This window comes from Heliconius melpomene, chromosome 9, assembly GCF_056956725.1.
Source record: "Heliconius melpomene rosina isolate 202511_hmr_F chromosome 9, ASM5695672v1, whole genome shotgun sequence".
Classification (NCBI taxonomy): domain Eukaryota; kingdom Metazoa; phylum Arthropoda; class Insecta; order Lepidoptera; family Nymphalidae; genus Heliconius; species Heliconius melpomene.
The window spans coordinates 2,628,397-2,640,765 of record NC_140397.1 but is presented as its reverse complement, the minus strand read 5'-3'; the positions used below and the strand labels follow the sequence as shown (position 1 = coordinate 2,640,765).

The window sequence follows — 12,369 nt, the reverse complement described above, 5'->3', positions numbered from 1 at the left end:
AAATATGGTAATTATTACAATGTTTTTGGCACTTTGAATAATGTTAATGTGTTATTTTTATCTGTTAACTGTTTTAGTTACTATGTAATAAATGATAGACGAGTTAAAATATTACTTTTTAATCATATTAAGAAATTTCCCACCTTTTTGGTAAAAAAAATATTTTTAGGCTTATATCACTTCATATTCAGCCTAAGGTATGTAAAAACAAAACGAATATTTTCTTTTAAATACTTTGAATTCGCAAAAATAGATCGATGTAAGTAATTTAAATATTTATTTTAGTTGATTGACTCTAAAACTAGTATTGCAATTATCGTGACAGTTTTCCTGTTAACGCTATGCTGGAGTAAAAAGTTGTTTTTTTTTATTACTCAGCTTAATTACATTGTGGCGCGCTTCAAATGTTCTAGCTTAGATTTAAAGCCCAGTCGAACTCTTTTTTATTGGAAAGAAATGCTAATTATTATTTAAAGTGTTTCAATAAAAATATATATTTTATTGATTATCGAATTTAATAATACTATTAAATTAATAATACCTCTTTAGTGTTAAGTATTTTTTAATTAAAGTGTTAATTGCAACTTACTACTTTATTTTGGTTTTTTAAGATTCTCTCTGTAGATATCCTGGACATAGCAGGGTAGGCAGAGAGTCACGGGGGCTTTAGTTTCGAGACAATTCGTTTTAATAAGGACACTTTCGTTCCCCACTTCCCACCGAATTCTAACGATATTGCGTATTGAATGGCGGAACTTAACGCCGTGGTTTATCTCGTTACCATTTTTTTTAAATTTACATTTAAAAATGAGAAGAGGCCAGTCGTAACGCACAAGCGACTGTAAATGCGACAGTTTGCGAGTTCGATTCCGGAATTCGAGGGAATGAAATATTTAATATTTTCATTTCTTCACTCTGACACCAAGACAAAAGTCCTACATCAAGGTAGGCAGAGAGAAACTAGTGTTAAGACAGTGCCTCCACACTTCACGATGTCGTGAAGCTGGATTTTTTTTAATATAATACAAAATAAATAATAAATTCAAGATAGCAAATGACCGATACCATATCAATAGTACCTACCGATGAACGATAGTATTGTGTCGGTATATATTGCAATGTCAATATATCATAAATATATGATAACGTTACACTTACCTTGATGTTTATCTCATATAAACTTGGCCACTTGGCTTGGAGAAAAAAATGTATGACAAACACTGAAAAATTACTCTAAGATGACATAATGATTTAAATGCTTTAGATAATGTGATAGCTAAATAAGTAAAGTATTTTTAATATTTATTCCTTAAGAAGGTATGTAAAATATATATTTTTAAATGTTATGCCGTTATGTCCAAATTTTATAAATATTTCTTTTAAACTTTCACGCTTTAATCTGCATTTATATAGTAGGCCTGGCAGATTATATATATATAAATTGAAATATTCGTTGTTTTGGCCCAATTGTACTTATGATTCTAAACGTGTGTTATTCGATATTGGTTGGTGGCTCTATCTGGTAAGCTAGAGGTCGTGGATTCGATCCATTGCAGACTAAATTATAAATAGTTCTATAGTATCAGCTATGGTAATTATATAGTATATTTTTTATATTTTAAAAAATTATAGCAATTGTAAAGCAAATGTAAAATCGATGCGTAACAATTGTTCAGAAATACAAATTTTAATATATTTCTAAACCATTAAATAAAGTAAGTTTAATGATATTAAATATAAAATACCTATCTTATCAAAATATTTCAGAAATTACACTACAAGTCTTTCCGGCTCTATTTGGAATTAATGTTTCACCAAATCTAGATAAAATATTGAAATTAGCAATTTTTTAATATTAAATATTTAAAAAGTAAGCGTAAAAAAGTTCATTAAAATTAGGTTAAGACTATATTATGAAATGCAATAAATTGAACTCAAAACTGTTTTAATCTCGTTTCGTCTCTCCCGAATTAGAATGTATCTGGGTTGTTTCAGTTTATAGGGATTTCAGTCAATTTTATGGTTTTCTATGTAACTATTGAGTAATATTAACTTTTAAAACTAATATATTTGCATAATAATATTTTATGCATCCATTATTAAATCATAAAGATACGTTATCACGATGTATTCTTTACGAACCTCTTCAGATGCAATGCAATCTCATCCTTTTTTCACAAATTTACATATATTTAAGTACTTAAATCTGCTTTTAACTTCATATAAAATAAGCCGTACGAATTTAGTGTCAATGTTAGTGTATTGAATTTCCCACTTATTTTCCCTCAATGGAATTCGAACCCACATCCCACCTACGTCAAACATTAACCAAAGCGAGATTGCCCTCAAATACATATTTAACAAAACATTATGATATAAATATTATATTATAGTAGTGCAGAGTGAAGTGAGCAACGATCCGACTGATCGAGCATGGTCACGCTCCCGATCGCGGCAACTTCATACCGGTTGGTTCAGTTTTAGACCGTCCCGCGTCCGCGCACCGCGGCGACGATCATGTACCCGGCGACTTCCTTTTTTTCAACCACACTGCTCTCAACAGGGATTTTAATGAGATTTTTATGGATTTTCACAAAAAATAGTGCTATTAGTGATATTTAAAACGTTTTCGCATAGTGCTTTCAGTTGGATCCAAGTGAAATTTCAAGCTTTTTGTACCGGTATTGGCTGATATCAGTTCCCAATAGCTTCAGTCAAGTTCATTGTCGTGGTTATCTCGATTCAAAACTGGTAAGTGGATTTATGATTGGGGCACTTTCTTCATTGTTGCTTTATTGTAACTTTTACTCGGTATATTTTGTTTGAACGAGCTGAGTTAGCTGTAAGCCATTTTGTTAATAGGATTTTATTTTACGTAGAGTGGAGAGACCAATAAGATTTTTATTTGTTCTCGTTCAGCTTGTAATACTTCGAGGCAAGTAATGAAAATCTTGTTTTGGTTAATTAAAAAGTTTCATAGTGAAAATAAAATATTCGGTTTTTTTTTCTAATATTTAGTAATAATTTAAAACTATAGTATACTTTGAAAAAGTTGATCACTGAAAATTTTAACATTTTTTGTTCATGGGACGCCATTACAATTAAAAAAAATGTGTAAAAGTCCATTGTATTGTTATACAAAACAAAACAAAAAACAATAATAAATTTCGTTTCGCCAAAGTTTTTTGAAATCGGTTACATTATGTGGACGAGGTCGAAAAATGACGTAACTTAAAAATAAAATCCAAAAAACAGTTAAGTACAGTTCAGTATTAAGATTCTTGCAAAGTACTGTATAAGTCACGATTGTATATACGAGTATACACTTATGCAAGATATATCTCAGCTTCACGCTGTAACCCGCAAGAAATGAGGCAGTCAGAGGGAGCCTAGTGTTGAGACACTCCGCTGCCCACATTTCGCTGAATTGTGAATTCAATAGCGGAACTGAACGCCGCAATTACCTGTACATCCGTGCAAAGAAACGAAAATATGTATTAAAACAAGAGAAGGAATAGTTAATTTTAATATTCATGTAATTACGATTTAGTACTTAGTAATAAGTTTCTTTTGAACCACTTCGTAAATATTAATCGCTGGGTGGAACCCAATGTCGTTTTAGTTAACCATATTAAAAGATCATTAATATTGTAAATTTTAATTGAATATTACATCGATTCTGATTTCAACGTATTTAGTATATAGCGGTGTAGGCGTTATCATTGACGCTAGGTTCCCGGGTTCCCGCTCCCTTGAAATACAGCGTTAAAGTTAAAAAAAGATATAAAAAGATTCTAGTAAGCAATGCAGTCTATAAATATTATACACATAGGCTATTATACAATTGGAATGAAGAAGAATGATTGACATTGCATTTATCAAAGTCAGCTCGAAGTAAAGTGGACGCTATATTGGAATATTTATACAAAAAGAAAACGAGAGAAGCGCTTGTAAACTCTCCTTGAGATATAATCTATACATACATTTTGGTTTCTCTTTTCATCTGATATTAAATACGGTATGTAAGGATTCATGTTACAAATGTCTTAAATCATTCTTAAGATTGGTATCATTGTCGCGTTTTTAAAAAGTTACAGTTAAAGTTACGAAATATGAATTTGTACTAAATAAGTATCGAAATTTACAACGTTATTTTGAATTTATAAATGATAACTGTACGAACACATGTACTTTTGAAAAGGTATGAAAGTTTTGTTGGGATTCGAACCCGTGCCTGTTTGATACCATCCAAGCTCTCTACTAAGCCATACGTTCTTATTGAAATTGTTATATCGTTTGTCATAACTTAATATGTGTTCTAAATAGAGAACTAAATTAATTGAAAATTAAAAAAATAACGCTTCTAAAATAGGAAATAACGTTCCTATAATAGGAAATAAAATGTGCAAGGCGTTAAGTTCCGCCACTGATCCGGAAAGTAGAGAACGGAGAGAGATAAAGCGTGAAACGTAAATAAAACGTGACAATCGAACACACAACTATCACCTTTTACAAATCTATTAAGCCTAAACGGCGCCATTCCTATTTATTTATATATTTAACATATATTATTTATATCTAATGTGTCAAACGCCAGCCGTCACGTACAAAGTACTAATTTGGTATATAAATACCAATTTTATTCGAACCCATAACAATGGTAACTCACGTACGCTTCGCAATGTGTTAATAAGTCACATTTGTTTAGATTATTCTTGCTTGTAGGCTTGATATTGCAACATTATAATGAAAACAAGATTTACTTTCGAAATCATTGGGTGAGGTTATTTTTTTTTTTTAATTAAAGCTGTATCCCGCACACAGCAGGGTTGGTAGAGGGATCATACAAGACGTAGTGGTAAGACACTCTGTTCTGGCATTGCGTGTTGCCAGTTGCATGACACCAGAGCGAAGAAATGAAAATGAATGAATATTTAAATTTATTAAATAAATATTTAATCTCCTTGAGTGGGTATCGAACCCACAACCAGTCGCGTTTAGTCATATTTTGTGCGCTACGACTGAACTCAGAATTTATATTTACATAATTATGAATTTGTATTTATATGACTATTCTTGTTAAAATTTTCAATTAAAAATTTTTTTTTTGACATTGTAAAATCTCACTTTCGACTATTTGCTTATTCTTAATAAGATGGACGATATTTGGTTGATGATGTATGAGTTTTGTCTTCAAATCTTACATAAGTTCGAGCGTACATTTTGTTCTATCCCTATATAAGGAAACTAGTTCAAAATATGAATACAGATATAGACAATAAAAAAAACTGGTCAAATGCGAGTCGAACTCGCATACTGAGGGTTCCGTAACAATATTTGAATTGTAAATCAACGGGGAGTACAACTTATATGGAATATTTACAAATTTATATTTATTAATATATAATATACTAGCGGCCCGCCCGCGGCTTCGCCTGCGTGAACTACGTTATTATTAATTTCTGTCTCCATGAGTACCTACGTCCTATAAGTGACGTCCATGCAAAATTTGAGACTCGTAGCATTTGTAGTAACGAAGTTTCATAACATTTCATAAACTTTCAACCCCAAAAACAACCCCTTAGAAGTCGAATATTGCAAATTCCCGTCTTAGCGAGCACCTACGTCCTATAAGTAACTCCTATGCAAAATTTGAGATTCCTAGCACATGTAGTTTCTGAGATTTCGTGATGAGTGAGTGACCTTTCGATTTTATATACAGGGTGTCCCAGGAGCCAACGATAAAACGAAACCAGGTGATAGACCAAGTCGTGACAGTTATGAGAAAAATATAAAAAAAAATCTTTGTCATGTATTTTTCATATTATATTGATTTTAAAAAATATCGCAAAAACCGACACCCTGTGATGGTTTTTCACGTCCCTGGACTACAAATATTACTCTTTCTTCATTTTTTTTTCTGTAATGTAATCATGAGTAACCCTTCTGTGAATTACAGTTTAAGATTTAAACATACCTGCATCAGTTTTCAATAAAATGTGGTGTTTTTGCCAAACATTAAATTCAAAATATTTACTACACCCAACTTTAACCGACTGTACTATAAAAAAAATGTACTACACTGTTTTTGCAAGTAACTTTAAAAGTTGGCGCATTTAATCTGGATTCCGAAATGGTACGACACTTGCTGGATTACTTCTTTGTTGAAGAGAGAAAAATCGAAATACACGATAATCGGGATGACGTTCAGCTTTTTGGTATCTTTTCCGATACATTCTAGCTGCAGCATTTGCGTTACATAACCATTCTCCATGAATGAAATGCATATTGGCAATGTGTCAAAGACCGAGTATATCGCCTGCGAGACCCCGGACTCGAGCACTGTCCTTATAAGTCCTGGGTCATCCCCTAAGTTGGAAAAGTTCAGGTACCTTGGATCCGTCATGCACGAGTCTGAAGACATCGATCACGATCTCTATAAGACGGATAAGAGTTTGGACGGTATCCTGCGATCACAGACCACACCAGTCACCTCCCTAAACTAAACACTTAGCCCAGGCAACGCTTATCCGACTTAGGGGCTGGCCCAGGACTTATAAGAACAGTGCTCGAGTCCGGGCTCTCGCAGGCCATATACTCGGTCTTTGACACGTTGCCAATATGCATTTCATTCATGGAGAATGGTTATGTAACGCAAATGCTGCAGCTAGAATGTATCGGAAAAGATACCAAAAAGCTGAACGTCATCCCGATTATCGTGTATTTCGATTTTTCTCTCTTCAACAAAGAAGTAATCCAGCAAGTGTCGTACCATTTCGGAATCCAGATTAAATGCGCCAACTTTTAAAGTTACTTGCAAAAACAGTGTAGTACATTTTTTTTATAGTACAGTCGGTTAAAGTTGGGTGTAGTAAATATTTTGAATTTAATGTTTGGCAAAAACACCACATTTTATTGAAAACTGATGCAGGTATGTTTAAATCTTAAACTGTAATTCACAGAAGGGTTACTCATGATTACATTACAGAAAAAAAAATGAAGAAAGAGTAATATTTGTAGTCCAGGGACGTGAAAAACCATCACAGGGTGTCGGTTTTTGCGATATTTTTTAAAATCAATATAATATGAAAAATACATGACAAAGATTTTTTTAAATATTTTTCTCATAACTGTCACGACTTGGTCTATCACCTGGTTTCGTTTTATCGTTGGCTCCTGGGACACCCTGTATATAGATAACTATTTCAGATAATTTTCACATGTTTTCCCTTTATTTGTACTGTAAGTTCTTATTTCTTGCCAAATTTAATTACACGGTAAATTTCATAGCAAAAATAATGCATAAACGCTCGTATCTTTTGATTGCTTTGACTTAGAAGATTATTTTTTCTTTGCTGCAAGCGAGCGTACAGCTTCAGATATTATATTAATTTTAGATATATTCACATGATTCGGAGATAAATGCTCTTGACAGACGAACAGACGGATAACAAAATAATTCTTTTAAGGATTCCGTTTTTAATTTTCAGATACTGAACCCTACAAAGAATAGTAAAAAAAATGGACTCTAAATGTCAATATAATTCAATTTTTTATCGATCCACTGCTCGCCTGCGACGAATCGATATAACGAATATATAACATTTTAGTATTTAAGACCACATCAAGATTTACTCTCATCCTATTACTTGTTTCCAGCATCCTTGACAAGTTTTTACAAAAATTCTATGGACTGATATCGTAAATTTTTACACATTTTATTATAGCAATATAAATCGATATAGAAACTGATATGGTCGTAATTTATACTTTAAATAAGCCTATTTGATAATTTGATCCAATTTATTTAAATTAATTCAAATTATTTTAGAATTATATGAAATAACAAACAAAATACATTTGATTGCTATATTATTTTTTTTTAGTTTTATAGAATTTTAAGATAAAAAAAATCTGCCACTTTAGAAAGATGTTAATTAAATAATTAACAAAAAAATACACATTAAATGAGGTCTAATTTTGTAAGTAGTATGTACCTTCTGTAGGTTCGATTCCCACTCGAGGAAATGAAATATTTAATATTTTTATTTCCTTTCTCTGGTAACGAGGCTAAGCGTCAGCTCGTTGAGTTTCACCAGCAACACGCAATGCCTCCAGAAATCGATTATTGGTAAGTGGGGAACGGAAGTGTCTTAATGGGAACAGAACTAGGTTCCCAGTTCCCTCTGCCTACTCTGCTATATATACACACATAATACGAGCATGTGTTTTCTATCATCTTCTTCTATCTATATATATAAAATCGAAAGGTCACTCACTCATCACGAAATCTCAGAAACTACAAGTGCTAGGAATCTGAAATTTTGCATAGGAGTTATTTATAGGACGTAGGTGCTCGCTAAGACGGGAATTTGCAATATTCGACTTCTAAGGGGTTGTTTTTGGGGTTGAAAGTTTGTATGAAACTTCGTTACTACAAATGCTAGGAGTCTCAAATTTTGCATAGACGTCACTTAGGACGTAGTTACTCATGGAGACAGAAATTAATAATAATGTAGTTCACGCAGGCGAAGCCGCGAGCGGGCCGCTAGTGTACAATATTTTTATGGAACAATATTTTTTTTCATAATAACTTTATCACGGAAATAAAAAGATTAGATACATATTATCAACAAACATAATCCTGTTTGTATTTACCTGTATTTATTTTGAGGTGTGCTACAGAACTAGAGCCAAAATTTCGTTTCGTTTTTTTATTTATTTAATTATACATTTTGTTTGGCCTTCCAACGTCCATCGCGTTGTATGAGGGGCAGTGCCTGAGAGGGGACCTAAATGTTGTCAGTCATCTAAGCTGGCAAATCTTTATTCTTTATGTACTCTTAAAGTGATGCTATTCCTATTGCTATTAGATATACTAAATCTCATACGATAAAGCATTTTTTTTATATCTTTGACCACTGTTGTTAAGGAAAAACCTAAAATTTATCTTAAATAAAAAACAAACCCGCGGTCAAACACAAGTTTCACAAAGAGATACCATTACATGAATGGCTCCACACAAAAGAGCATACGGGAGATTTAAAACGGTAAACTTTCATATTAAATTTCAGATGTGAAATGCGATATTTTTGACATCCTTATGCGAAAAAATATGAATACCTTACTACTCTCTTGGCAGAGGCGGAACGATAATCGACGAGTAGATTGTTAATTGTGGCTGTTCTTATGGGGCACAAGAGTGAAATTGTAAATGTAACGGTTGGGGTTTGATTTGGGGGAGTCTAATCTATATCTATATATATAAAAGGACTTGTCCTCACTGACTGAGATAAGACGCACGCACAGCCGTAACCGCTGTGCGTAGAAACGTGGAATTTGGACAGATGTTTACTTTCGTAATCTGGACATCCACTAAGAAGGGATTTTGAAAAATTTTAACCTTAAAGGGGTGAAATAGGGGTTGAAAGTTTGTATGGGAAAAAATTTAAATCGGCATCAATATTCATAAAAATTTAAATTTAGATTTTTAAAGGTATTTAATTGAACACGTGTTTCATCGTTTTCTAGAATTCTCCCCCTAAGGGTGCAAATAAGGGGTAGAAATGTTGTTTGGAAAAATCTTTAAATCGACACCGATTTTTATAAAATTTGAAATTTAGACTCTTAAAAATATTTCATGGAACACATGTTTCATGGTTTATTAGAATTGACCCCTAAATAAGTAAGCGAAGCTGCGCGCATCCGCTAGTATTTAATATTTTTATCAGGTGTGGTAGAACGCGGCGTTCGGTTCCGCCACTAAACTGAAGGCACTAGCTTCCCAGGTTCCCTCTGCGTGACGCTAAAAGAAGATAGTAATTTTTACAGTTTATTTCAAGTTTAGTGTAATTTTTTATTTTGCAAATAAAATATTTGTATTTTTTTATCATATAAGTCGACACACTAATAAGAAATAGAAAATATAATAAAAAAATCGAAAGTGTCTCAGATATAAACAATGATATATGTTATCTCAAAAAACTATGCTTTACATATTATATTGATCGAATTAGTTCGAAGTTTTCTAATTTATGTCTAATAAAATCTTACATTTTAAATTTCAAATTCTAAGACTATATAGATAATCTTCATATAAAAAGCGATATTAAGGAAAATAAATACGTTTGTTTGATAGCAAAAATTTGATAAACACTATTCTCTACAATGTAGGTCGTAGATGGTTCTCGATAAATGTTGACCACACTAACTATGAACTTACACATAATAATAATAATAGTAAATCTTAAATGAAAATTTGTTAAAAAAAGAATAATATTCAGCTTCACGCTGTTTCCCGCAAACAGCAGGGTAGGCACAGGGAACCTAGTCTTAAAACACTGCGTTTCGCATTTTCCGCCGAATTTTTTTTAGATATTGCCCGTTGAGTTCAACGCCGGCCTTTTTTTTTTTGTTATATTAAATAGGCTTGCGTTTGACCGCATCAAGTCTTTCTATTTCTTTTTGCCTCGGTATCAAAGCGAGAAGTGGGGATCGCACCCCCGACCGTCACGTTACAGTCACAACCTTGGGCCCCTGTGCGACGACAGTCTCCACTATGTAGGGAACCTTTCAAATTTAAAAAGGATCGTGGGTTCATATAAAATTTTAATCAGCGCATTAGATATAATGGCATGCATAATTGTTTTTATAGCCAAGTTTTATTGCGGATTGATTACATGATAATTATTGCGTAATTTATCTATTAATGGTCCACCATATATATTATATATAATTATTATTATGAGTGGCGCCAGATAAAAAATAATGATGTCTCAAATTTTCGAGACATTAAGCCTGTTGTGTGGCGGAAGTCAACGTCGCATACCTATAATATGCGATATTCTTTATTTCACAAGAAAATTTGACAATATTTTTAAATACAAGAGTGAGACATTTATTTTTTTTAATTTCCTTTGAGAAGTAGGTAGGTACATTTTTGTCAATTGTCTGGGAAGTACCTAACTTTAGTAGAGACGAAATCATATTTAGTAGAGAAGAATGAAAGATTGAGGGAATGTAGTAGAGATGCGGATTCAGTTTAGCTAATCAAAATTGCATTTAAAAGGTACAGAAATAGCAAGTACTACAAATGTCACTGTGAGAATTAAGATCGTAAGAGAACTTGGTAAAAGAGGCAGAGGACATATCGTTTGACCTTCGAGAGAAATTCATGAAAACCGGCCCCCGAAGGTCTTGTATAGTATATAGGTAAAGGTATAGGTTGATGATGATGACAGTAGACGAGGCTAAAGAGGCCCGCAGCGTTCGTGGCTCTGTTCCCTCTGGCTTCTGCTTTAGATGTAAAACGTGAATCTTAAAAAACCAATTTTATTAGGTGTAGACATATCCTATTAAACATTAACCAACCAACTAATATAATATTAAAGTCCCTTTTATATGTTATTACTACACTATAAAATAAAATATATGTTTATTTTATGTTTCTATATGAATTACAAAGTATTTTATTATCTCTAGAGAAATTAATTAATAGCAAGCCGTTTGCTAACTAGGTACCTACTGCAGTTGTAAATTTGAAATGGGTTATTACTGGTTTAAATTGGTAGTTTTAGATTATTCTATTTAGAGAACTGTATTTATTTAATGAGGAATAATGATTTTATTACAATATAACTAAGTATAGCTACTGTACCTTCTAAGCTGTAATAAGGAATTAAATACCAAAATTAACTTAATAATTCTATTGTACTACGTTGTATAAACGTTTAATTATAGCTTAAAAGTGCCTTTCCGAAGAGGCTTTTCCGTGAGACTATGGGACAACGTCTTTAAACGTGATGGTTGTGGGTTCGATCCCCACTTGGAACAATGATTAAACTATATTTTAGTTATTTTGATTTCCTCGATCTGCTGGACGAAGTGCGGTGTTGAGTTCTGCTACTCAACTCATAATGTCTTGAAAATTAGGCGGAAAACAGCGGAGTGTCGTAAAAGTAGATTATCTCTGCCTACTCTTACTAGGTAGGTAAAACCGTGGAGATACTAAGAAGAGAACATGATTTGTTCTGCTTCATTTCGTTATCTATATCAAATATCACTGTATTGGTACTTTATGTTTATTTCTTCATTCATTTAAAGTATAATAATTGTGTTCTAGGCCTCTTTCGGTCGGAATTTGTTTTCTCAGAGGCCAGTAGTGGCGCAGGGGCACAAGTGTATAATAGTAAAGGCGACAGATTGTGAGTTCGATCCCTACTCGAGAAAATTAAATATTAATTTAAAAATTATTTTTTCATTTCGTTTCTGGTGTCGATGTAAAGCAGGGCGTTGAGTTCACCCACTCTACACGCAATGCCTCCAGAATTCGGCAGAAAACAGAAAACGAAGTATTTAAGTTCCCTCTGC

General features: G+C 32.7%; 1 protein-coding gene across 3 annotated transcripts in view; it reads left to right on the top strand.

Annotated features, from left to right (window-relative positions):
* The first annotated feature begins 2,481 nt into the window (after window positions 1-2,481).
* The window catches only part of LOC146536174 (rho guanine nucleotide exchange factor 17), a 94,886-nt gene continuing 84,998 nt past the window's right edge, over window positions 2,482-12,369 (top strand). For all 3 annotated transcript variants that reach the window (XM_085190544.1, XM_085190543.1, XM_085190545.1), the window contains exon 1: window positions 2,482-2,751. The gene's annotated coding sequence lies outside the window, so the exon portion shown is untranslated. The remainder of the gene's footprint in view (window positions 2,752-12,369) is intronic.